General features: G+C 43.9%; 2 long non-coding RNA genes across 2 annotated transcripts in view; one reads left to right on the plus strand and one right to left on the minus strand.

Moving 5' to 3' along the window:
* The window catches only part of LOC307181474, a 189913-nt gene that overhangs the window by 43471 nt on the left and 122079 nt on the right, over positions 1-24363 (minus strand). The window lies entirely within an intron of this gene.
* Positions 10446-24363, plus strand: part of LOC307181475 — a 392267-nt gene continuing 378349 nt past the window's right edge. The window contains exon 1 of the long non-coding RNA XR_013826870.1: positions 10446-10476. This is a non-coding gene — a long non-coding RNA (uncharacterized lncRNA). The remainder of the gene's footprint in view (positions 10477-24363) is intronic.

Consider the following 24363-nt stretch of genomic DNA (forward strand, 5'->3'; position numbering starts at 1 on the left):
GTACTCGGGTGCAACATTCCAGACGCTTTACTAACACTCTCCCGACTTGGAGAGTCAGTCCCTTTAACCTCCTGTTTGGCCCAGTTTGCAATTTCTGCGGAAGATGAACAGGAATAGCGAGAACCAATGAGAGGCTAGCTGGAGGTGTCTGGACGGGCAAATTTAACTCTCATTTCCCACCAGGAAGAGGAAATAACCAAAGGCTCAGCGTGCCGTACCGGAACCAGATTAGGGCCTGAAGCCATCCTGCGGTGTTGCGGCCAGCTCAAAAGAAAGCGAGTTGAAGAAAGGAGCTCAGGGGCACTGTAATTCACAAACCTGCAGAGTTATAAATGACAGCTATCGTCCAAAAATAGACTGAAGTAAGGCTGCCAAGAGGACTTGAAAGCGGGGCAGAATTGCAGGAAACCGATTTCAGGAGGTAGACTGGAATTGCACTGAAAGCATAGGAAAAGAGGCAGAACGTCCACAATGATGCACTTGGCCAAAAAGGGCGTATGCGTTTTTTCCTGAATATATTCAGGAAAAAACGCATACGCCCTTTTTGGCCAACCAAGCAAGCTTGCAAAGGAAATCTGCACTACAATGAAGTCTCACTTCCCCCCGGTCAAAAGGGCCATCTGAAAAAAGTGTAAAATCCAGAAAGGCAGGACAGGCCATGCAGAACTGGGAGCCTTGTTATACTGATGGGCGGAATGTAAATTGCCAACAGACACTCGGGAGAAGTGTATGGTGTTTCCTGAAACATCTAAAAAACAAAGCAACAGAACCTAGGGCACTTCCACTTATGGTCCTATAGCTTAGGGAAATTAAAATCAAAAAGACACAGCCACCCCAAAGTTTGGAACGGCTCTGTTTACAAGAACCTCGTTTACAGTACAAGTTCAACATCGCAGAAAGTGAAAAATGGATAAAGAAGTTGTGGTATTTACTTACAAAGCAATATCACTCAGCAATGAAATCTGTGTCATCAGGCCCTTAGCAGCACAATGAGTGGATTCAGGTATGATGATTCTAACTGAAGTAAGTCACACAGAAAAAGAAACATCATAAGATATCAGTAATACACGGAATGGAAACTTGGCTACACAGGAACTGAATTACAGAACAGAACAGGGTCTCAAATTTAGAAAAACAACTTATGCTTGCTTAAGGGGAAAGGTGAGTTGGGGTGCTGCATAAAACCAGAGATTGAAATGAGCACAGATAAAGTTCCTTAAGTCAAATATGGAATAGACAAGAGCTACTCCTTGCTCAACGAAATGGACTCAACATCGCATATTAAACGCCTAAGAATGTACCTGACTAGTAAGTATCTTAAAACCTATGGATTGCTATGTCTCCGAAAGAGAATCAAGCATGTGTACAGGGGCATAAACGCAGCAGTGATAGGATTGGAGAGGTTCGGTGAGCAAATGAAGACCCTTTGAAGTCATATTGCATGGTACCCATTACACGGGTCTTAACTCTCCAGGTTTAAGGTATTCTTCCTTCAGCTAAAACATGCATGTGGAACCCAAGTATGATCAACCATGTGAACGGGAGACGTGTTCAAATATGTCTCAGTTTTCCTCCCCTGGTACTCGGGTGCAACATTCCAGATGCTTTAATAACACTCTCCCCACTTGGAGAGTCAGCGCCTTTAACCTCCTGTTTGGCCCAGTTTGCAATATCTGCGGAAGATGAACAGGAATAGCGAGAACCAATGAGAGGCTAGCTGGAGGTGTCTGGACGGGCAAATTTAACTCTCATTTCCCACCAGGAAGAGGAAATAACCAAAGGCTCAGCGTGCCGTGCCGGAACCAGATTAGGGCCTGAAGCCATCCTGCGGTGTTGCGGCCAGGTCACAAGAAAGCAAGTTGAAGAAAGGAGCTCAGGGGCACTGTAATGCACAAACCTGCAGAGTTATAAATGACAGCTATCGTCCAAAAATAGACTGAAGTAAGGCTGCCAAGAGGACTTGAAAGCGGGGCAGAATTGCAGGAAACCGATTTCAGGAGGTAGACTGGAATTGCATTGAAAGCATAGGAAAAGAGGCAGAACGTCCACAATGATGCACTTGGCCAAAAAGGGCGTATGCGTTTTTTCCTGAATATATTCAGGAAAAAACGCATACGCCCTTTTTGGCAAACCAAGCAAGCTTGCAAAGGAAATCTGCACTACAATGAAGTCTCACTTCCCCCCGGTCAAAAGGGCCATCTGAAAAAAGTGTAAAATCCAGAAAGACAAGACAGGCCATGGAGAACTGGGAGCCTTGTTATGCTGATGGGCGGGATGTAAACTGCCAACAACCACTCGGGAGAAGTATATGGTGTTTCCTGAAACATCTAAAAAACAAAGCAACAGAACCTAGGGCACTTCCACTTATGGTCCTATAGCTTAGGGAAATTAAAATCAAAAAGACACAGCCACCCCAAAGTTTGGAACGGATCTGTTTACAAGAACCTCGTTTACAGTACAAGTTCAACATCGCAGAAAGTGAAAAATGGATAAAGAAGTTGTGGTATTTACTTACAAAGCAATATCACTCAGCAATGAAATCTGTGTCATCAGGCCCTTAGCAGCACAATGAGTGGATTCAGGTACGATGATTCTAACTGAAATAAGTCACACAGAAAAAGAAACATCATAAGATATCAGTAATACACGGAATGTAAACTTGGCTACACAGGAACTGAATTACAGAACAGAACAGGGTCTCAAATTTAGAAAACCAACTTATGCTTGCTTAAGGGTAAAGGTGAGTTGGGGTGCTGCATAAAACCAGAGATTGAAATGAGCACAGATAAAGTTCCTTAAGCCAAATATGGAATAGACAAGAGCTACTCCTTGCTCAACGAAATGGACTCAACACCCCATATTAAACGCCTAAGAATGTACCTGACTAGTAAGTATCTTAAAACCTATGGATTGCTATGTCTCCAAAAGAGAATCAAGCGTGTGTACAGGGGCATAAACGAAGCAGTGATAGGATTGGAGAGGTTTGGTGAGCAAATGAAGACCCTTTGAAATCATATTGCATGGTACCCATTACACGGGTCTCAACTCTCCAGGTTTAAGGTATTCTTCCTTCAGCTAAAACATGCATGTGGAACCCAAGTATGATCAACCATGTGAACGGGAGACGTGTTCAAATATGTCTCAGTTTTCCTCCCCTGGTACTCGGGTGCAACATTCCAGACGCTTTACTAACACTCTCCCCACTTGGAGAGTCAGCGCCTTTAACCTCCTGTTTGGCCCAGTTTGCAATTTCTGCGGAAGATGAACAGGAATAGCGAGAACCAATGAGAGGCTAGCTGGAGGTGTCTGGACGGGCAAATTTAACTCTCATTTCCCACCAGGAAGAGGAAATAACCAAAGGCTCAGCGTGCCGTACCGGAACCAGATTAGGGCCTGAAGCCATCCTGCGGTGTTGCGGCCAGCTCAAAAGAAAGCGAGTTGAAGAAAGGAGCTCAGGGGCACTGTAATTCACAAACCTGCAGAGTTATAAATGACAGCTATCGTCCAAAAATAGACTGAAGTAAGGCTGCCAAGAGGACTTGAAAGCGGGGCAGAATTGCAGGAAACCGATTTCAGGAGGTAGACTGGAATTGCATTGAAAGCATAGGAAAAGAGGCAGAACGTCCACAATGATGCACTTGGCCAAAAAGGGCGTATGCGTTTTTTCCTGAATATATTCAGGAAAAAACGCATACACACTTTTTGGCCAACCAAGCAAGCTTGCAAAGGGAATCTGCACTACAATGAAGTCTCACTTCCCCCCGGTCAAAAGGGCCATCTGAAAAAAGTGTAAAATCCAGAAAGGCAGGACAGGCCATGGAGAACTGGGAGCCTTGTTATGCTGATGGGCGGGATGTAAATTGCCAACAGACACTCGGGAGAAGTGTATGGTGTTTCCTGAAACATCTAAAAAACAAAGCAACAGAGCCTAGGGCACTGCCACTTATGGTCCTATAGCTTAGGGAAATTAAAATCAAAAAGACACAGCCACCCCAAAGTTTGGAACGGCTCTGTTTACAAGAACCTCGTTTACAGTACAAGTTCAACATCGCAGAAAGTGAAAAATGGATAAAGAAGTTGTGGTATTTACTTACAAAGCAATATCACTCAGCAATGAAATCTGTGTCATTAGGCCCGTAGCAGCACAATGAGTGGATTCAGGTATGATGATTCTAACTGAAGTAAGTCACACAGAAAAAGAAACATCATAAGATATCAGTAATACACGGAATGTAAACTTGGCTACACAGGAACTGAATTACAGAACAGAACAGGGACTCAAATTTAGAAAACCAACTTATGCTTGCTTAAGGGTAAAGGTGAGTTTGGGTGCTGCATAAGACCAGAGATTGAAATGAGCACAGATAAAGTTCCTTAAGTCAAATATGGAATAGACAAGAGCTACTCCTTGCTCAACGAAATGGACTCAACACCGCATATTAAACGCCTAAGAATGTACCTGACTACTAAGTATCTTAAAACCTATGGATTGCTATGTCTCCGAAAGAGAATCAAGCATGTGTACAGGGGCATAAACGCAGCAGTGATAGGATTGGAGAGGTTCGGTGAGCAAATGAAGACCCTTTGAAGTCATATTGCATGGTACCCATTCCACGGGTTTCAACTACCCAGGTTTAAGGTATTCTTCCTTCAGCTAAAACATGCATGTGGAACCTAGAGTATGATCAACCATGTGATCGGGAGACGTGTTCAAATATGTCAGTTTTCGTACCCTGGTACTCGGGTGCAACATTCCAGACGCTTTACTAACACTCTCCCGACTTGGAGAGTCAGTCCCTTTAACCTCCTGTTTGGCCCAGTTTGCAATTTCTGCGGAAGATGAACAGGAATAGCGAGAACCAATGAGAGGCTAGCTGGAGGTGTCTGGACGGGCAAATTTAACTCTCATTTCCCACCAGGAAGAGGAAATAACCAAAGGCTCAGCGTGCCGTACCGGAACCAGATTAGGGCCTGAAGCCATCCTGCGGTGTTGCGGCCAGCTCAAAAGAAAGCGAGTTGAAGAAAGGAGCTCAGGGGCACTGTAATTCACAAACCTGCAGAGTTATAAATGACAGCTATCGTCCAAAAATAGACTGAAGTAAGGCTGCCAAGAGGACTTGAAAGCGGGGCAGAATTGCAGGAAACCGATTTCAGGAGGTAGACTGGAATTGCACTGAAAGCATAGGAAAAGAGGCAGAACGTCCACAATGATGCACTTGGCCAAAAAGGGCGTATGCGTTTTTTCCTGAATATATTCAGGAAAAAACGCATACGCCCTTTTTGGCCAACCAAGCAAGCTTGCAAAGGAAATCTGCACTACAATGAAGTCTCACTTCCCCCCGGTCAAAAGGGCCATCTGAAAAAAGTGTAAAATCCAGAAAGGCAGGACAGGCCATGCAGAACTGGGAGCCTTGTTATACTGATGGGCGGAATGTAAATTGCCAACAGACACTCGGGAGAAGTGTATGGTGTTTCCTGAAACATCTAAAAAACAAAGCAACAGAACCTAGGGCACTTCCACTTATGGTCCTATAGCTTAGGGAAATTAAAATCAAAAAGACACAGCCACCCCAAAGTTTGGAACGGCTCTGTTTACAAGAACCTCGTTTACAGTACAAGTTCAACATCGCAGAAAGTGAAAAATGGATAAAGAAGTTGTGGTATTTACTTACAAAGCAATATCACTCAGCAATGAAATCTGTGTCATCAGGCCCTTAGCAGCACAATGAGTGGATTCAGGTATGATGATTCTAACTGAAGTAAGTCACACAGAAAAAGAAACATCATAAGATATCAGTAATACACGGAATGGAAACTTGGCTACACAGGAACTGAATTACAGAACAGAACAGGGTCTCAAATTTAGAAAAACAACTTATGCTTGCTTAAGGGGAAAGGTGAGTTGGGGTGCTGCATAAAACCAGAGATTGAAATGAGCACAGATAAAGTTCCTTAAGTCAAATATGGAATAGACAAGAGCTACTCCTTGCTCAACGAAATGGACTCAACATCGCATATTAAACGCCTAAGAATGTACCTGACTAGTAAGTATCTTAAAACCTATGGATTGCTATGTCTCCGAAAGAGAATCAAGCATGTGTACAGGGGCATAAACGCAGCAGTGATAGGATTGGAGAGGTTCGGTGAGCAAATGAAGACCCTTTGAAGTCATATTGCATGGTACCCATTACACGGGTCTTAACTCTCCAGGTTTAAGGTATTCTTCCTTCAGCTAAAACATGCATGTGGAACCCAAGTATGATCAACCATGTGAACGGGAGACGTGTTCAAATATGTCTCAGTTTTCCTCCCCTGGTACTCGGGTGCAACATTCCAGATGCTTTAATAACACTCTCCCCACTTGGAGAGTCAGCGCCTTTAACCTCCTGTTTGGCCCAGTTTGCAATATCTGCGGAAGATGAACAGGAATAGCGAGAACCAATGAGAGGCTAGCTGGAGGTGTCTGGACGGGCAAATTTAACTCTCATTTCCCACCAGGAAGAGGAAATAACCAAAGGCTCAGCGTGCCGTGCCGGAACCAGATTAGGGCCTGAAGCCATCCTGCGGTGTTGCGGCCAGGTCACAAGAAAGCAAGTTGAAGAAAGGAGCTCAGGGGCACTGTAATGCACAAACCTGCAGAGTTATAAATGACAGCTATCGTCCAAAAATAGACTGAAGTAAGGCTGCCAAGAGGACTTGAAAGCGGGGCAGAATTGCAGGAAACCGATTTCAGGAGGTAGACTGGAATTGCATTGAAAGCATAGGAAAAGAGGCAGAACGTCCACAATGATGCACTTGGCCAAAAAGGGCGTATGCGTTTTTTCCTGAATATATTCAGGAAAAAACGCATACGCCCTTTTTGGCAAACCAAGCAAGCTTGCAAAGGAAATCTGCACTACAATGAAGTCTCACTTCCCCCCGGTCAAAAGGGCCATCTGAAAAAAGTGTAAAATCCAGAAAGACAAGACAGGCCATGGAGAACTGGGAGCCTTGTTATGCTGATGGGCGGGATGTAAACTGCCAACAACCACTCGGGAGAAGTATATGGTGTTTCCTGAAACATCTAAAAAACAAAGCAACAGAACCTAGGGCACTTCCACTTATGGTCCTATAGCTTAGGGAAATTAAAATCAAAAAGACACAGCCACCCCAAAGTTTGGAACGGATCTGTTTACAAGAACCTCGTTTACAGTACAAGTTCAACATCGCAGAAAGTGAAAAATGGATAAAGAAGTTGTGGTATTTACTTACAAAGCAATATCACTCAGCAATGAAATCTGTGTCATCAGGCCCTTAGCAGCACAATGAGTGGATTCAGGTACGATGATTCTAACTGAAATAAGTCACACAGAAAAAGAAACATCATAAGATATCAGTAATACACGGAATGTAAACTTGGCTACACAGGAACTGAATTACAGAACAGAACAGGGTCTCAAATTTAGAAAACCAACTTATGCTTGCTTAAGGGTAAAGGTGAGTTGGGGTGCTGCATAAAACCAGAGATTGAAATGAGCACAGATAAAGTTCCTTAAGCCAAATATGGAATAGACAAGAGCTACTCCTTGCTCAACGAAATGGACTCAACACCCCATATTAAACGCCTAAGAATGTACCTGACTAGTAAGTATCTTAAAACCTATGGATTGCTATGTCTCCAAAAGAGAATCAAGCGTGTGTACAGGGGCATAAACGAAGCAGTGATAGGATTGGAGAGGTTTGGTGAGCAAATGAAGACCCTTTGAAGTCATATTGCATGGTACCCATTACACGGGTCTCAACTCTCCAGGTTTAAGGTATTCTTCCTTCAGCTAAAACATGCATGTGGAACCCAAGTATGATCAACCATGTGAACGGGAGACGTGTTCAAATATGTCTCAGTTTTCCTCCCCTGGTACTCGGGTGCAACATTCCAGACGCTTTACTAACACTCTCCCCACTTGGAGAGTCAGCGCCTTTAACCTCCTGTTTGGCCCAGTTTGCAATTTCTGCGGAAGATGAACAGGAATAGCGAGAACCAATGAGAGGCTAGCTGGAGGTGTCTGGACGGGCAAATTTAACTCTCATTTCCCACCAGGAAGAGGAAATAACCAAAGGCTCAGCGTGCCGTACCGGAACCAGATTAGGGCCTGAAGCCATCCTGCGGTGTTGCGGCCAGCTCAAAAGAAAGCGAGTTGAAGAAAGGAGCTCAGGGGCACTGTAATTCACAAACCTGCAGAGTTATAAATGACAGCTATCGTCCAAAAATAGACTGAAGTAAGGCTGCCAAGAGGACTTGAAAGCGGGGCAGAATTGCAGGAAACCGATTTCAGGAGGTAGACTGGAATTGCATTGAAAGCATAGGAAAAGAGGCAGAACGTCCACAATGATGCACTTGGCCAAAAAGGGCGTATGCGTTTTTTCCTGAATATATTCAGGAAAAAACGCATACACACTTTTTGGCCAACCAAGCAAGCTTGCAAAGGGAATCTGCACTACAATGAAGTCTCACTTCCCCCCGGTCAAAAGGGCCATCTGAAAAAAGTGTAAAATCCAGAAAGGCAGGACAGGCCATGGAGAACTGGGAGCCTTGTTATGCTGATGGGCGGGATGTAAATTGCCAACAGACACTCGGGAGAAGTGTATGGTGTTTCCTGAAACATCTAAAAAACAAAGCAACAGAGCCTAGGGCACTGCCACTTATGGTCCTATAGCTTAGGGAAATTAAAATCAAAAAGACACAGCCACCCCAAAGTTTGGGACGCCTCTGTTTACAAGAACCTCGTTTACAGTACAAGTTCAACATCGCAGAAAGTGAAAAATGGATAAAGAAGTTGTGGTATTTACTTACAAAGCAATATCACTCAGCAATGAAATCTATGTCATCAGGCCCTTAGCATCACAATGAGTGGATTCAGGTATGATGATTCTACCTGAAATAAGTCACACAGAAAAAGAAACATCATAAGATATCAGTAATACACGGAATGTAAACTTGGCTACACAGGAACTGAATTACAGAACAGAACAGGGTCTCAAATTTAGAAAACCAACTTATGCTTGCTTAAGGGTAAAGGTGAGTTGGGGTGCTGCATAAAACCAGAGATTGAAATGAGCACAGATAAAGTTCCTTAAGTCAAATATGGAATAGACAAGAGCTACTCCTTGCTCAACGAAATGGACTCAACACCCCATATTAAACGCCTAAGAATGTACCTGACTAGTAAGTATCTTAAAACCTATGGATTGCTATGTCTCCAAAAGAGAATCAAGCGTGTGTACAGGGGCATAAACGCAGCAGTGATAGGATTGGAGAGGTTCGGTGAGCAAATGAAGACCCTTTGAAGTCATATTGCATGGTACCCATTACACGGGTCTCAACTCTCCAGGTTTAAGGTATTCTTCCTTCAGCTAAAACATGCATGTGGAACCCAAGTATGATCAACCATGTGAACGGGAGACGTGTTCAAATATGTCTCAGTTTTCCTCCCCTGGTACTCGGGTGCAACATTCCAGACGCTTTACTAACACTCTCCCCACTTGGACAGTCAGCGCCTTTAACCTCCTGTTTGGCCCAGTTTGCAATTTCTGCGGAAGATGAACAGGAATAGCGAGAACCAATGAGAGGCTAGCTGGAGGTGTCTGGACGGGCAAATTTAACTCTCATTTCCCACCAGGAAGAGGAAATAACCAAAGGCTCAGCGTGCCGTACCAGAACCAGATTAGGGCCTGAAGCCATCTTGCAGTGTTGCGGCCAGCTCAAAAGAAAGCGAGTTGAAGAAAGGAGCTCAGGGGCACTGTAATTCACAAACCTGCAGAGTTATAAATGACAGCTATCGTCCAAAAATAGACTGAAGTAAGGCTGCCAAGAGGACTTGAAAGCGGGGCAGAATTGCAGGAAACCGATTTCAGGAGGTAGACTGGAATTGCATTGAAAGCATAGGAAAAGAGGCAGAACGTCCACAATGATGCACTTGGCCAAAAAGGGCGTATGCGTTTTTTCCTGAATATATTCAGGAAAAAACGCATACGCCCTTTTTGGCCAACCAAGCAAGCTTGCAAAGGAAATCTGCACTACAATGAAGTCTCACTTCCCCCCGGTCAAAAGGGCCATCTGAAAAAAGTGTAAAATCCAGAAAGACAAGACAGGCCATGGAGAACTGGGAGCCTTGTTATGCTGATGGGCGGGATGTAAATTGCCAACAACCACTCGGGAAAAGTGTATGGTGTTTCCTGAAACATCTAAAAAACAAAGCAACAGAACCTAGGGCACTTCCACTTATGGTCCTATAGCTTAGGGAAATTAAAATCAAAAAGACACAGCCACCCCAAAGTTTGGAACGGATCTGTTTACAAGAACCTCGTTTACAGTACAAGTTCAACATCGCAGAAAGTGAAAAATGGATAAAGAAGTTGTGGTATTTACTTACAAAGCAATATCACTCAGCAATGAAATCTGTGTCATCAGGCCCTTAGCAGCACAATGAGTGGATTCAGGTACGATGATTCTAACTGAAATAAGTCACACAGAAAAAGAAACATCATAAGATATCACTAATACACGGAATGTAAACTTGGCTACACAGGAACTGAATTCCAAAACAGAACAGGGTCTCAAATTTAGAAAACCAACTTATGCTTGCTTAAGGGTAAAGGTGAGTTGGGGTGCTGCATAAAACGAGAGATTGAAATGAGCACAGATAAAGTTCCTTAAGCCAAATATGGAATAGACAAGAGCTACTCCTTGCTCAACGAAATGGACTCAACACCCCATATTAAACGCCTAAGAATGTACCTGACTAGTAAGTATCTTAAAACCTATGGATTGCTATGTCTCCAAAAGAGAATCAAGCGTGTGTACAGGGGCATAAACGCAGCAGTGATAGGATTGGAGAGGTTCGGTGAGCAAATGAAGACCCTTTGAAGTCATATTGTATGGTACGCATTACACGGGTCTCAACTCTCCAGGTTTAAGGTATTCTTCCTTCAGCTAAAACATGCATGTGGAACCCAAGTATGATCAACCATGTGAACGGGAGACGTGTTCAAATATGTCTCAGTTTTCCTCCCCTGGTACTCGGGTGCAACATTCCAGACGCTTTACTAACACTCTCCCCACTTGGAGAGTCAGCGCCTTTAACCTCCTGTTTGGCCCAGTTTGCAATTTCTGCGGAAGATGAACAGGAATAGCGAGAACCAATGAGAGACTAGCTGGAGGTGTCTGGACGGGCAAATTTAACTCTCATTTCCCACCAGGAAGAGGAATTAACCAAAGGCTCAGCGTGCCGTGCCGGAACCAGATTAGGGCCTGAAGCCATCCTGCGGTGTTGCGGCCAGGTCACAAGAAAGCGAGTTGAAGAAAGGAGCTCAGGGGCACTGTAATTCACAAACCTGCAGAGTTATAAATGACAGCTATCGTCCAAAAATAGACTGAAGTAAGGCTGCCAAGAGGACTTGAAAGCGGGGCAGAATTGCAGGAAACCGATTTCAGGAGGTAGACTGGAATTGCATTGAAAGCATAGGAAAAGAGGCAGAACGTCCACAATGATGCACTTGGCCAAAAAGGGCGTATGCGTTTTGTCCTGAATATATTCAGGAAAAAACGCATACGCCCTTTTTGGCCAACCAAGCAAGCTTGCAAAGGAAATCTGCACTACAATGAAGTCTCACTTCCCCCCGGTCAAAAGGGCCATCTGAAAAAAGTGTAAAATCCAGAAAGGGAGGACAGGTCATGGAGAACTGGGAGCCTTGTTATGCTGATGGGCGGGATGTAAATTGCCAACAGACACTCGGGAGAAGTGTATGGTGTTTCCTGAAACATCTAAAAAACAAAGCAACAGAGCCTAGGGCACTGCCACTTATGGTCCTATAGCTTAGGGAAATTAAAATCAAAAAGACACAGCCACCCCAAAGTTTGGGACGCCTCTGTTTACAAGAACCTCGTTTACAGTACAAGTTCAACATCGCAGAAAGTGAAAAATGGATAAAGAAGTTGTGGTATTTACTTACAAAGCAATATCACTCAGCAATGAAATCTATGTCATCAGGCCCTTAGCATCACAATGAGTGGATTCAGGTATGATGATTCTACCTGAAATAAGTGACACAGAAAAAGAAACATCATAAGATATCAGTAATACACGGAATGTAAACTTGGCTACACAGGAACTGAATTACAGAACAGAACAGGGTCTCAAATTTAGAAAACCAACTTATGCTTGCTTAAGGGTAAAGGTGAGTTGGGGTGCTGCATAAAACCAGAGATTGAAATGAGCACAGATAAAGTTCCTTAAGTCAAATATGGAATAGACAAGAGCTACTCCTTGCTCAACGAAATGGACTCAACACCGCATATTAAACGCCTAAGAATGTACCTGACTAGTAAGTATCGTAAAACCTATGGATTGCTATGTCTCCAAAAGAGAATCAAGCATGTGTACAGGGGCATAAACGCAGCAGTGATAGGATTGGAGAGGTTCGGTGAGCAAATGAAGACCCTTTGAAGTCATATTGCATGGTACCCATTCCACGGTTTCAACTACCCAGGTTTTAGGTATTCTTCCTTCAGCTAAAACATGCATGTGGAACCTAGAGTATGATCAACCATGTGAACGGGAGACGTGTTCAAATATGTCTCAGTTTTCCTCCCCTGGTACTCGGGTGCAACATTCCAGATGCTTTACTAACACTCTCCCCACTTGGAGAGTCAGCGCCTTTAACCTCCTGTTTGGCCCAGTTTGCAATTTCTGCGGAAGATGAACAGGAATAGCGAGAACCAATGAGAGGCTAGCTGGAGGTGTCTGGACGGGCAGATTTAACTCTCATTTCCCACCAGGAAGAGGAAATAACCAAAGGCTCAGCGTGCCGTACCGGAACCAGATTAGGGCCTGAAGCCATCCTGCGGTGTTGCGGCCAGCTCAAAAGAAAGCGAGTTGAAGAAAGGAGCTCAGGGGCACTTTAATTCACAAACCTGCAGAGTTATAAATGACAGCTATCGTCCAAAAATAGACTGAAGTAAGGCTGCCAAGAGGACTTGAAAGCGGGGCAGAATTGCAGGAAACCGATTTCAGGAGGTAGACTGGAATTGCATTGAAAGCATAGGAAAAGAGGCAGAATGTCCACAATGATGCACTTGGCCAAAAAGGGCGTATGCGTTTTTTCCTGAATATATTCAGGAAAAAACGCATACGCCCTTTTTGGCCAACCAAGCAAGCTTGCAAAGGAAATCTGCACTACAATGAAGTCTCACTTCCCCCAGGTCAAAAGGGCCATCTGAAAAAAGTGTAAAATCCAGAAAGGCAGGACAGGCCATGGAGAACTCGGAGTCTTGTTATGCTGATGGGCGGGATGTAAAAACGCATACGCCCTTTTTGGCCAACCAAGCAAGCTTGCAAAGGAAATCTGCACTACAATGAAGTCTCACTTCCCCCAGGTCAAAAGGGCCATCTGAAAAAAGTGTAAAATCCAGAAAGGCAGGACAGGCCATGGAGAACTGGGAGCCTTGTTATGCTGATGGGCGGGATGTAAATTGCCAACAACCACTCGGGAGAAGTGTATGGTGTTTCCTGAAACATCTAAAAAACAAAGCAACAGAACCTAGGGCACTTCCACTTATGGTCCTATAGCTTAGGGAAATTAAAATCAAAAAGACACAGCCACCCCAAAGTTTGGAACGGCTCTGTTTACAAGAACCTCGTTTACAGTACAAGTTCAACATCGCAGAAAGTGAAAAATGGATAAAGAAGTTGTGGTATTTACTTACAAAGCAATATCACTCAGCAATGAAATCTGTGTCATCAGGCCCTTAGCAGCACAATGAGTGGATTCAGGTATGATGATTCTAACTGAAATAAGTCACACAGAAAAAGAAACATCATAAGATATCAGTAATACACGGAATGTAAACTTGGCTACACAGGAACTGAATTACAGAACAGAACAGGGTCTCAAATTTAGAAAACCAACTTATGCTTGCTTAAGGGGAAAGGTGAGTTGGGGTGCTGCATAAAACCAGAGATTGAAATGAGCACAGATAAAGTTCATTAGGCCAAATATGGAATAGACAAGAGCTACTCCTTGCTCAACGAAATGGACTCAACACCGCATATTAAACGCCTAAGAATGTACCTGACTAGTAAGTATCTTAAAACCTATAGATTGCTATGTCTCCGAAAGAGAATCAAGCATGTGTACAGGGGCATAAACGCAGCAGTGATAGGATTCGAGAGGTTCGGTGAGCAAATGAAGACCCTTTGAAGTCATATTGCATGGTACCCATTCCACGGGTTTCAACTACCCAGGTTTTAGGTATTCATCCTTCAGCTAAAACATGCATGTGGAACCCAGAGTATGATCAACCATGTGATCGGGAGACGTGTTCAAATATGTCTCAGTTTTCCTCCCCTGGTACTCGGGTGCAACATTCCAGACGCTTTACTAACACTCTCCCCACTTGGAGAGTCAGCGCCTTTAACCTCCTGTTTGGCACAGTTTGCAATTTCTGCGGAAGATGAACAGGAATAGTGAGAACCAATGAGAGGCTAGCTGGAGGTGTCTGGACGGGCAAATTTAACTCTCATTTCCCACCATGAGGAGGAAATAACCAAAGGCTCAGCGTGCCGTGCCAGAACCAGATTAGGGCCTGAAGCCATCCTGCGGTGTTGCGGCCAGGTCACAAGAAAGCGAGTTGAAGAAAGGAGCTCAGGGGCACTGTAATTCACAAAGCTGCAGAGTTATAAATGACAGCTATCGTCCAAAAATAGACTGAAGTAAGGCTGCCAAGAGGACTTGAAAGCGGGGCAGAATTGCAGGAAACCGATTTCAGGAGGTAGACTGGAATTGCATTGAAAGCATAGGAAAAGAGGCAGAACGTCCACAATGATGCACTTGGCCAAAAAGGGCGTATGCATTTTTTCCTGAATATATTCAGGAAAAAACGCATACGCCCTTTTTGGCCAACCAAGCAAGCTTGCAAAGGAAATCTGCACTACAATGAAGTCTCACTTCCCCCCGGTCAAAAGGGCCATCTGAAAAAAGTGTAAAATCCAGAAAGGCAGGACAGGCCATGGAGAACTGGGAGCCTTGTTATGCTGATGGGCGGGATGTAAATTGCCAACAGACACTAGGGAGAAGTGTATGGTGTTTCCTGAAACATCTAAAAAACAAAGCAACAGAGCCTAGGGCACTGCCACTTATGGTCCTATAGCTTAGGGAAATTAAAATAAAAAAGACACAGCCACCCCAAAGTTTGGGACGTCTCTGTTTACAAGAACCTCGTTTACAGTACAAGTTCAACATCCCAGAAAGTGAAAAATGGATAAAGAAGTTGTGGTATTTACTTACAAAGCAATATCACTGAGCAATGAAATCTATGTCATCAGGCCCTTAGCATCACAATGAGTGGATTCAGGTATGATGATTCTAACTGAAATAAGTCACACAGAAAAAGAAACATCATAAGATATCAGTAATACACGGAATGTAAACTTGGCTACACAGGAACTGAATTACAGAACAGAACAGGGTCTCAAATTTAGAAAACCAACTTATGCTTGCTTAAGGGTAAAGGTGAGTTGGGGTGCTGCATAAAACCAGAGATTGAAATGAGCACAGATAAAGTTCCTTAAGTCAAATATGGAATAGACAAGAGCTACTCCTTGCTCAACGAAATGGACTCAACACCGCATATTAAACGCCTAAGAATGTACCTGACTAGTAAGTATCGTAAAACCTATGGATTGCTATGTCTCCAAAAGAGAATCAAGCATGTGTACAGGGGCATAAACGCAGCAGTGATAGGATTGGAGAGGTTCGGTGAGCAAATGAAGACCCTTTGAAGTCATATTGCATGGTACCCATTCCACGGTTTCAACTACCCAGGTTTTAGGTATTCTTCCTTCAGCTAAAACATGCATGTGGAACCTAGAGTATGATCAACCATGTGAACGGGAGACGTGTTCAAATATGTCTCAGTTTTCCTCCCCTGGTACTCGGGTGCAACATTCCAGATGCTTTACTAACACTCTCCCCACTTGGAGAGTCAGCGCCTTTAACCTCCTGTTTGGCCCAGTTTGCAATTTCTGCGGAAGATGAACAGGAATAGCGAGAACCAATGAGAGGCTAGCTGGAGGTGTCTGGACGGGCAGATTTAACTCTCATTTCCCACCAGGAAGAGGAAATAACCAAAGGCTCAGCGTGCCGTACCGGAACCAGATTAGGGCCTGAAGCCATCCTGCGGTGTTGCGGCCAGCTCAAAAGAAAGCGAGTTGAAGAAAGGAGCTCAGGGGCACTTTAATTCACAAACCTGCAGAGTTATAAATGACAGCTATCGTCCAAAAATAGACTGAAGTAAGGCTGCCAAGAGGACTTGAAAGCGGGGCAGAATTGCAGGAAACCGATTTCAGGAGGTAGACTGGAATTGCATTGAAAGCATAGGAAAAGAGGCAGAATGTCCACAATGATGCACTTGGCCAAAAAGGGCGTATGCGTTTTTTCCTGAATATATTCAGGAAAAAACGCATACGCCCTTTTTGGCCAACCAAGCAAGCTTGCAAAGGAAATCTGCACTACAATGAAGTCTCACTTCCCCCAGGTCAAAAGGGCCATCTGAAAAAAGTGTAAAATCCAGAAAGGCAGGACAGGCCATGGAGAACTCGGAGTCTTGTTATGCTGATGGGCGGGATGTAAAAACGCATACGCCCTTTTTGGCCAACCAAGCAAGCTTGCAAAGGAAATCTGCACTACAATGAAGTCTCACTTCCCCCAGGTCAAAAGGGCCATCTGAAAAAAGTGTAAAATCCAGAAAGGCAGGACAGGCCATGGAGAACTGGGAGCCTTGTTATGCTGATGGGCGGGATGTAAATTGCCAACAACCACTCGGGAGAAGTGTATGGTGTTTCCTGAAACATCTAAAAAACAAAGCAACAGAACCTAGGGCACTTCCACTTATGGTCCTATAGCTTAGGGAAATTAAAATCAAAAAGACACAGCCACCCCAAAGTTTGGAACGGCTCTGTTTACAAGAACCTCGTTTACAGTACAAGTTCAACATCGCAGAAAGTGAAAAATGGATAAAGAAGTTGTGGTATTTACTTACAAAGCAATATCACTCAGCAATGAAATCTGTGTCATCAGGCCCTTAGCAGCACAATGAGTGGATTCAGGTATGATGATTCTAACTGAAATAAGTCACACAGAAAAAGAAACATCATAAGATATCAGTAATACACGGAATGTAAACTTGGCTACACAGGAACTGAATTACAGAACAGAACAGGGTCTCAAATTTAGAAAACCAACTTATGCTTGCTTAAGGGGAAAGGTGAGTTGGGGTGCTGCATAAAACCAGAGATTGAAATGAGCACAGATAAAGTTCATTAGGCCAAATATGGAATAGACAAGAGCTACTCCTTGCTCAACGAAATGGACTCAACACCGCATATTAAACGCCTAAGAATGTACCTGACTAGTAAGTATCTTAAAACCTATAGATTGCTATGTCTCCGAAAGAGAATCAAGCATGTGTACAGGGGCATAAACGCAGCAGTGATAGGATTCGAGAGGTTCGGTGAGCAAATGAAGACCCTTTGAAGTCATATTGCATGGTACCCATTCCACGGGTTTCAACTACCCAGGTTTTAGGTATTCATCCTTCAGCTAAAACATGCATGTGGAACCCAGAGTATGATCAACCATGTGATCGGGAGACGTGTTCAAATATGTCTCAGTTTTCCTCCCCTGGTACTCGGGTGCAACATTCCAGACGCTTTACTAACACTCTCCCCACTTGGAGAGTCAGCGCCTTTAACCTCCTGTTTGGCACAGTTTGCAATTTCTGCGGAAGATGAACAGGAATAGTGAGAACCAATGAGAGGCTAGCTGGAGGTGTCTGGACGGGCAAATTTAACTCTCATTTCCCACCATGAGGAGGAAATAACCAAAGGCTCAGCGTGCCGTGCCAGAACCAGATTAGGGCCTGAAGCCATCCTGCGGTGTTGCGGCCAGGTCACAAGAAAGCGAGTTGAAGAAAGGAGCTCAGGGGCACTGTAATTCACAAAGCTGCAGAGTTATAAATGACAGCTATCGTCCAAAAATAGACTGAAGTAAGGCTGCCAAGAGGACTTGAAAGCGGGGCAGAATTGCAGGAAACCGATTTCAGGAGGTAGACTGGAATTGCATTGAAAGCATAGGAAAAGAGGCAGAACGTCCACAATGATGCACTTGGCCAAAAAGGGCGTATGCGTTTTTTCCTGAATATATTCAGGAAAAAACGCATACGCCCTTTTTGGCCAACCAAGCAAGCTTGCAAAGGAAATCTGCACTACAATGAAGTCTCACTTCCCCCCGGTCAAAAGGGCCATCTGAAAAAAGTGTAAAATCCAGAAAGGCAGGACAGGCCATGGAGAACTGGGAGCCTTGTTATGCTGATGGGCGGGATGTAAATTGCCAACAGACACTAGGGAGAAGTGTATGGTGTTTCCTGAAACATCTAAAAAACAAAGCAACAGAGCCTAGGGCACTGCCACTTATGGTCCTATAGCTTAGGGAAATTAAAATAAAAAAGACACAGCCACCCCAAAGTTTGGGACGTCTCTGTTTACAAGAACCTCGTTTACAGTACAAGTTCAACATCCCAGAAAGTGAAAAATGGATAAAGAAGTTGTGGTATTTACTTACAAAGCAATATCACTGAGCAATGAAATCTATGTCATCAGGCCCTTAGCATCACAATGAGTGGATTCAGGTATGATGATTCTAACTGAAATAAGTCACACAGAAAAAGAAACATCATAAGATATCAGTAATACACGGAATGTAAACTTGGCTACACAGGAACTGAATTACAGAACAGAACAGGGTCTCAAATTTAGAAAACCAACTTATGCTTGCTTAAGGGTAAAGGTGAGTTGGGGTGCTGCATAAAACCAGAGATTGAAATGAGCACAGATAAAGTTCCTTAAGTCAAATATGGAATAGACAAGAGCTACTCCTTGCTCAACGAAATGGACTCAACACCGCATATTAAACGCCTAAGAATGTACCTGACTAGTAAGTATCGTAAAACCTATGGATTTCTATGTCTCCAAAAGAGAATCAAGCATGTGTACAGGGGCATAAACGCAGCAGTGATAGGATTGGAGAGGTTCGGTGAGCAAATGAAGACCCTTTGAAGTCATATTGCATGGTACCCATTACACGGGTCTGAACTCTCCAGGTTTAAGGTATTCTTTCTTCAGCTAAAACATGCATGTGGAACCCAAGTATGATCAACCATGTGAACGGGAGACGTGTTCAAATATGTCTCAGTTTTCCTCCCATGGTACTCGGGTGCAACATTCCAGACGCTTTACTAACACTCTCCCCACTTGGAGAGTCAGTGCCTTTAACCTCCTGTTTGGCCCAGTTTGCAATTTCTGCGGAAGATGAACAGGAATAGCGAGAACCAATGAGAGGCTAGCTGGAGGTGTCTGGACGGGCAAATTTAACTCTCATTTCCCACCAGGAAGAGGAAATAAACAAAGGCTCAGCGTGCCGTACCGGAACCAGATTAGGGCCTGAAGCCATCCTGCGGTGTTGCGGCCAGCTCAAAAGAAAGCGAGTTGAAGAAAGGAGCTCGGGGGCACTGTAATTCACAAACCTGCAGAGTTATAAATGACAGCTATCGTCCAAAAATAAACTGAAGTAAGGCTGCCAAGAGGACTTGAAAGCGGGGCAGAATTGCAGGAAACCGATTTCAGGAGGTAGACTGGAATTGCATTGAAAGCATAGGAAAAGAGGCAGAACGTCCACAATGATGCACTTGGCCAAAAAGGGAGTATGCGTTTTTTCCTGAATATATTCAGGAAAAAACGCATACGCCCTTTTTGGCCAACCAAGCAAGCTTGCAAAGGAAATCTGCACTACAATGAAGTCTCACTTCCCCCCGGTCAAAAGGGCCATCTGAAAAAAGTGTAAAATCCAGAAAGGCAGGACAGGCCATGGAGAACTGGGAGCCTTGTTATGCTGATGGGCGGGATGTAAATTGCCAACAACCACTCGGGAGAAGTGTATGGTGTTTCCTGAAACATCTAAAAAACAAAGCAACAGAACCTAGGGCACTTCCACTTATGGTCCTATAGCTTAGGGAAATTAAAATCAAAAAGACACAGCCACCCCAAAGTTTGGGACGTCTCTGTTTACAAGAACCTCGTCTACAGTACAAGTTCAACATCGCAGAAAGTGAAAAATGGATAAAAAAGTTGTGGTATTTACTTACAAAGCAATATCACTCAGCAATGAAATCTGTGTCATCAGGCCCTTAGCAGCACAATGTGTGGATTCAGGTATGATGATTCTAACTGAAATAAGTCACACAGAAAAAGAAACATCATAAGATATCAGTAATACATGGAATGTAAACTTGGCTACACAGGAACTGAATTACAGAACAGAACAGGGTCTCAAATTTAGAAAACCAACTTATGCTTGCTTAAGGGTAAAGGTGAGTTGGGGTGCTGTATAAAACCAGAGATTGAAATGAGCACAGATAAAGTTCCTTAAGTCAAATATGGAATAGACAAGAGCTACTCCTTGCTCAACGAAATGGACTCAACACCGCATATTAAACGCCTAAGAATGTACCTGACTAGTAAGTATCTTAAAACCTATGGATTGCTGTGTCTCCGAAAGAGAATGAAGCATGTGTACAGGGGCATAAACGCAGCAGTGATAGGATTGGAGAGGTTCGGTGAGCAAATGAAGACCCTATGAAGTCATATTGCATGGTACCCATTACACGGGTCTCAACTCTCCAGGTTTAAGGTATTCTTCCTTCAGCTAAAACATGCATGTGGAACCCAAGTATGATCAACCATGTGAACGGGAGACGTGTTCAAATATGTCTCAGTTTTCCTCCCCTGGTACTCGGGTGCAACATTCCAGACGCTTTACTAACACTCTCCCCACTTGGAGAGTCAGCGCCTTTAACCTCCTGTTTGGTCCAGTTTGCAATTTCTGCGGAAGATGAACAGGAATAGCGAGAACCAATGAGAGACTAGCTGGAGGTGTCTGGACGGGCAAATTTAACTCTCATTTCCCACCAGGAAGAGGAAATAACCAAAGGCTCAGCGTGCCGTGCCGGAACCAGATTAGGGCGTGAAGCCATCCTGCGGTGTTGCGGCCAGGTCACAAGAAAGCAAGTTGAAGAAAGGAGTTCAGGGGCACTGTAATTCACAAACCTGCAGAGTTATAAATGACAGCTATCGTCCAAAAATAGACTGAAGTAAGGCTGCCAAGAGGACTTGAAAGCGGGGCAGAATTGCAGGAAACCGATTTCAGGAGGTAGACTGGAATTGCATTGAAAGCATAGGAAAAGAGGCAGAACGTCCACAATGATGCACTTGGCCAAAAAGGGCGTATGCGTTTTTTCCTGAATATATTCAGGAAAAAACGCATACGCCCTTTTTGGCCAACCAAGCAAGCTTGCAAAGGAAATCTGCACTACAATGAAGTCTCACTTCCCCCCGGTCAAAAGGGCCATCTGAAAAAAGTGTAAAATCCAGAAAGGCAGGACAGGCCATGGAGAACTGGGAGCCTTGTTATGCTGATGGGCGGGATGTAAATTGCCAACAACCACTCGGGAGAAGTGTATGGTGTTTCCTGAAACATCTAAAAAACAAAGCAACAGAACCTAGGGCACTTCCACTTATGGTCCTATAGCTTAGGGAAATTAAAATAAAAAAGACACAGCCACACCAAAGTTTGGAACGGCTCTGTTTACAAGAACCTCGTTTACAGTACAAGTTCAACATCGCAGAAAGTGAAAAATGGATAAAGAAGTTGTGGTATTTACTTACAAAGCAATATCACTCAGCAATGAAATCTGTGTCATCAGGCCCTTAGCAGCACAATGAGTGGATTCAGGTATGATGATTCTAACTGAAATAAGTCACACAGAAAAAGAAACATCATAGGATATCAGTAATACACGGAATGGAAACTTGGCTACACAGGAACTGAATTACAGAACAGAACAGGGTCTCAAATTTAGAAAACCAACTTATTCTTGCTTAAGGGTAAAGGTGAGTTGGGGTGCTGCATAAAACCAGAGATTGAAATGAGCACAGATAAAGTTCCTTAAGCCAAATATGGAATAGACAAGAGCTACTCCTTGCTCAACGAAATGGACTCAACACCCCATATTAAACGCCTAAGAATGTACCTGACTAGTAAGTATCTTAAAACCTATGGATTGCTATGTCTCCGAAAGAGAATCAAGCATGTGTACAGGGGCATAAACGCAGCAGTGATAGGATTGGAGAGGTTCGGTGAGCAAATGAAGACCCTTTGAAGTCATATTGCATGGTACCCATTCCACGGGTTTCAACTACCCAGGTTTAAGGTATTCTTCCTTCAGCTAAAACATGCATGTGGAACCTAGAGTATGATCAACCATGTGATCGGGAGACGTGTTCAAATATGTCTCAGTTTTCCTCCCCTGGTACTCGGGTGCAACATTCCAGACGCTTTACTAACATTCTCCCCACTTGGAGAGTCAGTCCCTTTAACCTCCTGTTTGGCCCAGTTTGCAATTTCTGCGGAAGATGAACAGGAATAGCGAGAACCAATGAGAGGCTAGCTGGAGGTGTCTGGACGGGCAAATTTAACTCTCATTTCCCACCAGGAAGAGGAATTAACCAAAGGCTCAGCGTGCCGGGCTGGAACCAGATTAGGGCCTGAAGCCATCCTGCGGTGTTGCGGCCAGGTCACAAGAAATCGAGTTGAAGAAAGGAGCTCAGGGGCACTGTAATTCACAAACCTGCAGAGTTATAAATGACAGCTATCGTCCAAAAATAGACTGAAGTAAGGCTGCCAAGAGGACTTGAAAGCGGGGCAGAATTGCAGGAAACCAATTTCAGAAGGTAGACTGGAATTGCATTGAAAGCATAGGAAAAGAGGCAGAACGTCCACAATGATGCACTTGGCCAAAAAGGGCGTATGCGTTTTTTCCTGAATATATTCAAGAAAAAACGCATACGCCCTTTTTGGCCAACCAAGCAAGCTTGCAAAGGAAATCTGCACTACAATGAAGTCTCACTTCCCCCCCGGTCAAAAGGGCCATCTGAAAAAAGTGTAAAATCCAGAAAGGCAACAGGCCATTGAGAACTGGGAGCCTTGTTATGCTGATGGGCGGGATGTAAATTGCCAACAGACACTAGGGAGAAGTGTATGGTGTTTCCTATAACATCTAAAAAACAAAGCAACAGAACCTAGGGCACTTCCACTTATGGTCCTATAGCTTAGGGAAATTAAAATAAAAAAGACACAGCCACACCAAAGTTTGGAACGGCTCTGTTTACAAGAACCTCTTTACAGTACAAGTTCAACATCGCAGAAAGTGAAAAATGGATAAAGAAGTTGTGGTATTTACTTACAAAGCAATATCACTCAGCAATGAAATCTATGTCATCAGGCCCTTAGCAGCACAATGAGTGGATTCAGGTATGATGATTCTAACTGAAATAAGTCACACAGAAAAAGAAACATCATAAGATATCAGTAATACACGGAATGGAAACTTGGCTACACAGGAACTGAATTACAGAACAGAACAGGTTCTCAAATTTAGAAAACCAACTTATGCTTGCTTAAGGGGAAAGGTGAGTTGGGGTGCTGCATAAAACCAGAGATTGAAATGAGCACAGATAAAGTTCCTTAAGTCAAATATGGAATAGACAAGAGCTACTCCTTGCTCAACGAAATGGACTCAACACCGCATATTAAACGCCTAAGAATGTACCTGACTAGTAAGTATCGTAAAACCTATGGATTGCTATGTCTCCGAAAGAGAATCACGCATGTGTACAGGGGCATAAACGCAGCAGTGATAGGATTGGAGAGGTTCGGTGAGCAAATGAAGACCCTTTGAAGTCATATTGCATGGTACCCATTACACGGGTCTCAACTCTCCAGGTTTAAGGTATTCTTCCTTCAGCTAAAACATGCATGTGGAACCCAAGTATGATCAACCATGTGAACGGGAGACGTGTTCAAATATGTCTCAGTTTTCCTCCCCTGGTACTCGGGTGCAACATTCCAGACGCTTTACTAACACTCTCCCCACTTGGAGAGTCAGCGCCTTTAACCTCCTGTTTGGCCCAGTTTGCAATTTCTGTGGAAGATGAACAGGAATAGCGAGAACCAATGAGAGGCTAGCTGAAGGTGTCTGGACGGGCAAATTTAACTCTCATTTCCCACCAGGAAGAGGAAATAACCAAAGGCTCAGCGTGCCGTGACGGAACCAGATTAGGGCCTGAAGCCATTATGAGGTGTTGCGGCCAGGTCACAAGAAAGCAAGTTGAAGAAAGGAGCTCAGGGGCACTGTAATGCACAAACCTGCAGAGTTAT

This window comes from Stenella coeruleoalba (assembly GCF_951394435.1).
Source record: "Stenella coeruleoalba genome assembly, contig: scaffold_28, whole genome shotgun sequence".
Taxonomy (NCBI): Eukaryota; Metazoa; Chordata; class Mammalia; order Artiodactyla; family Delphinidae; genus Stenella; species Stenella coeruleoalba.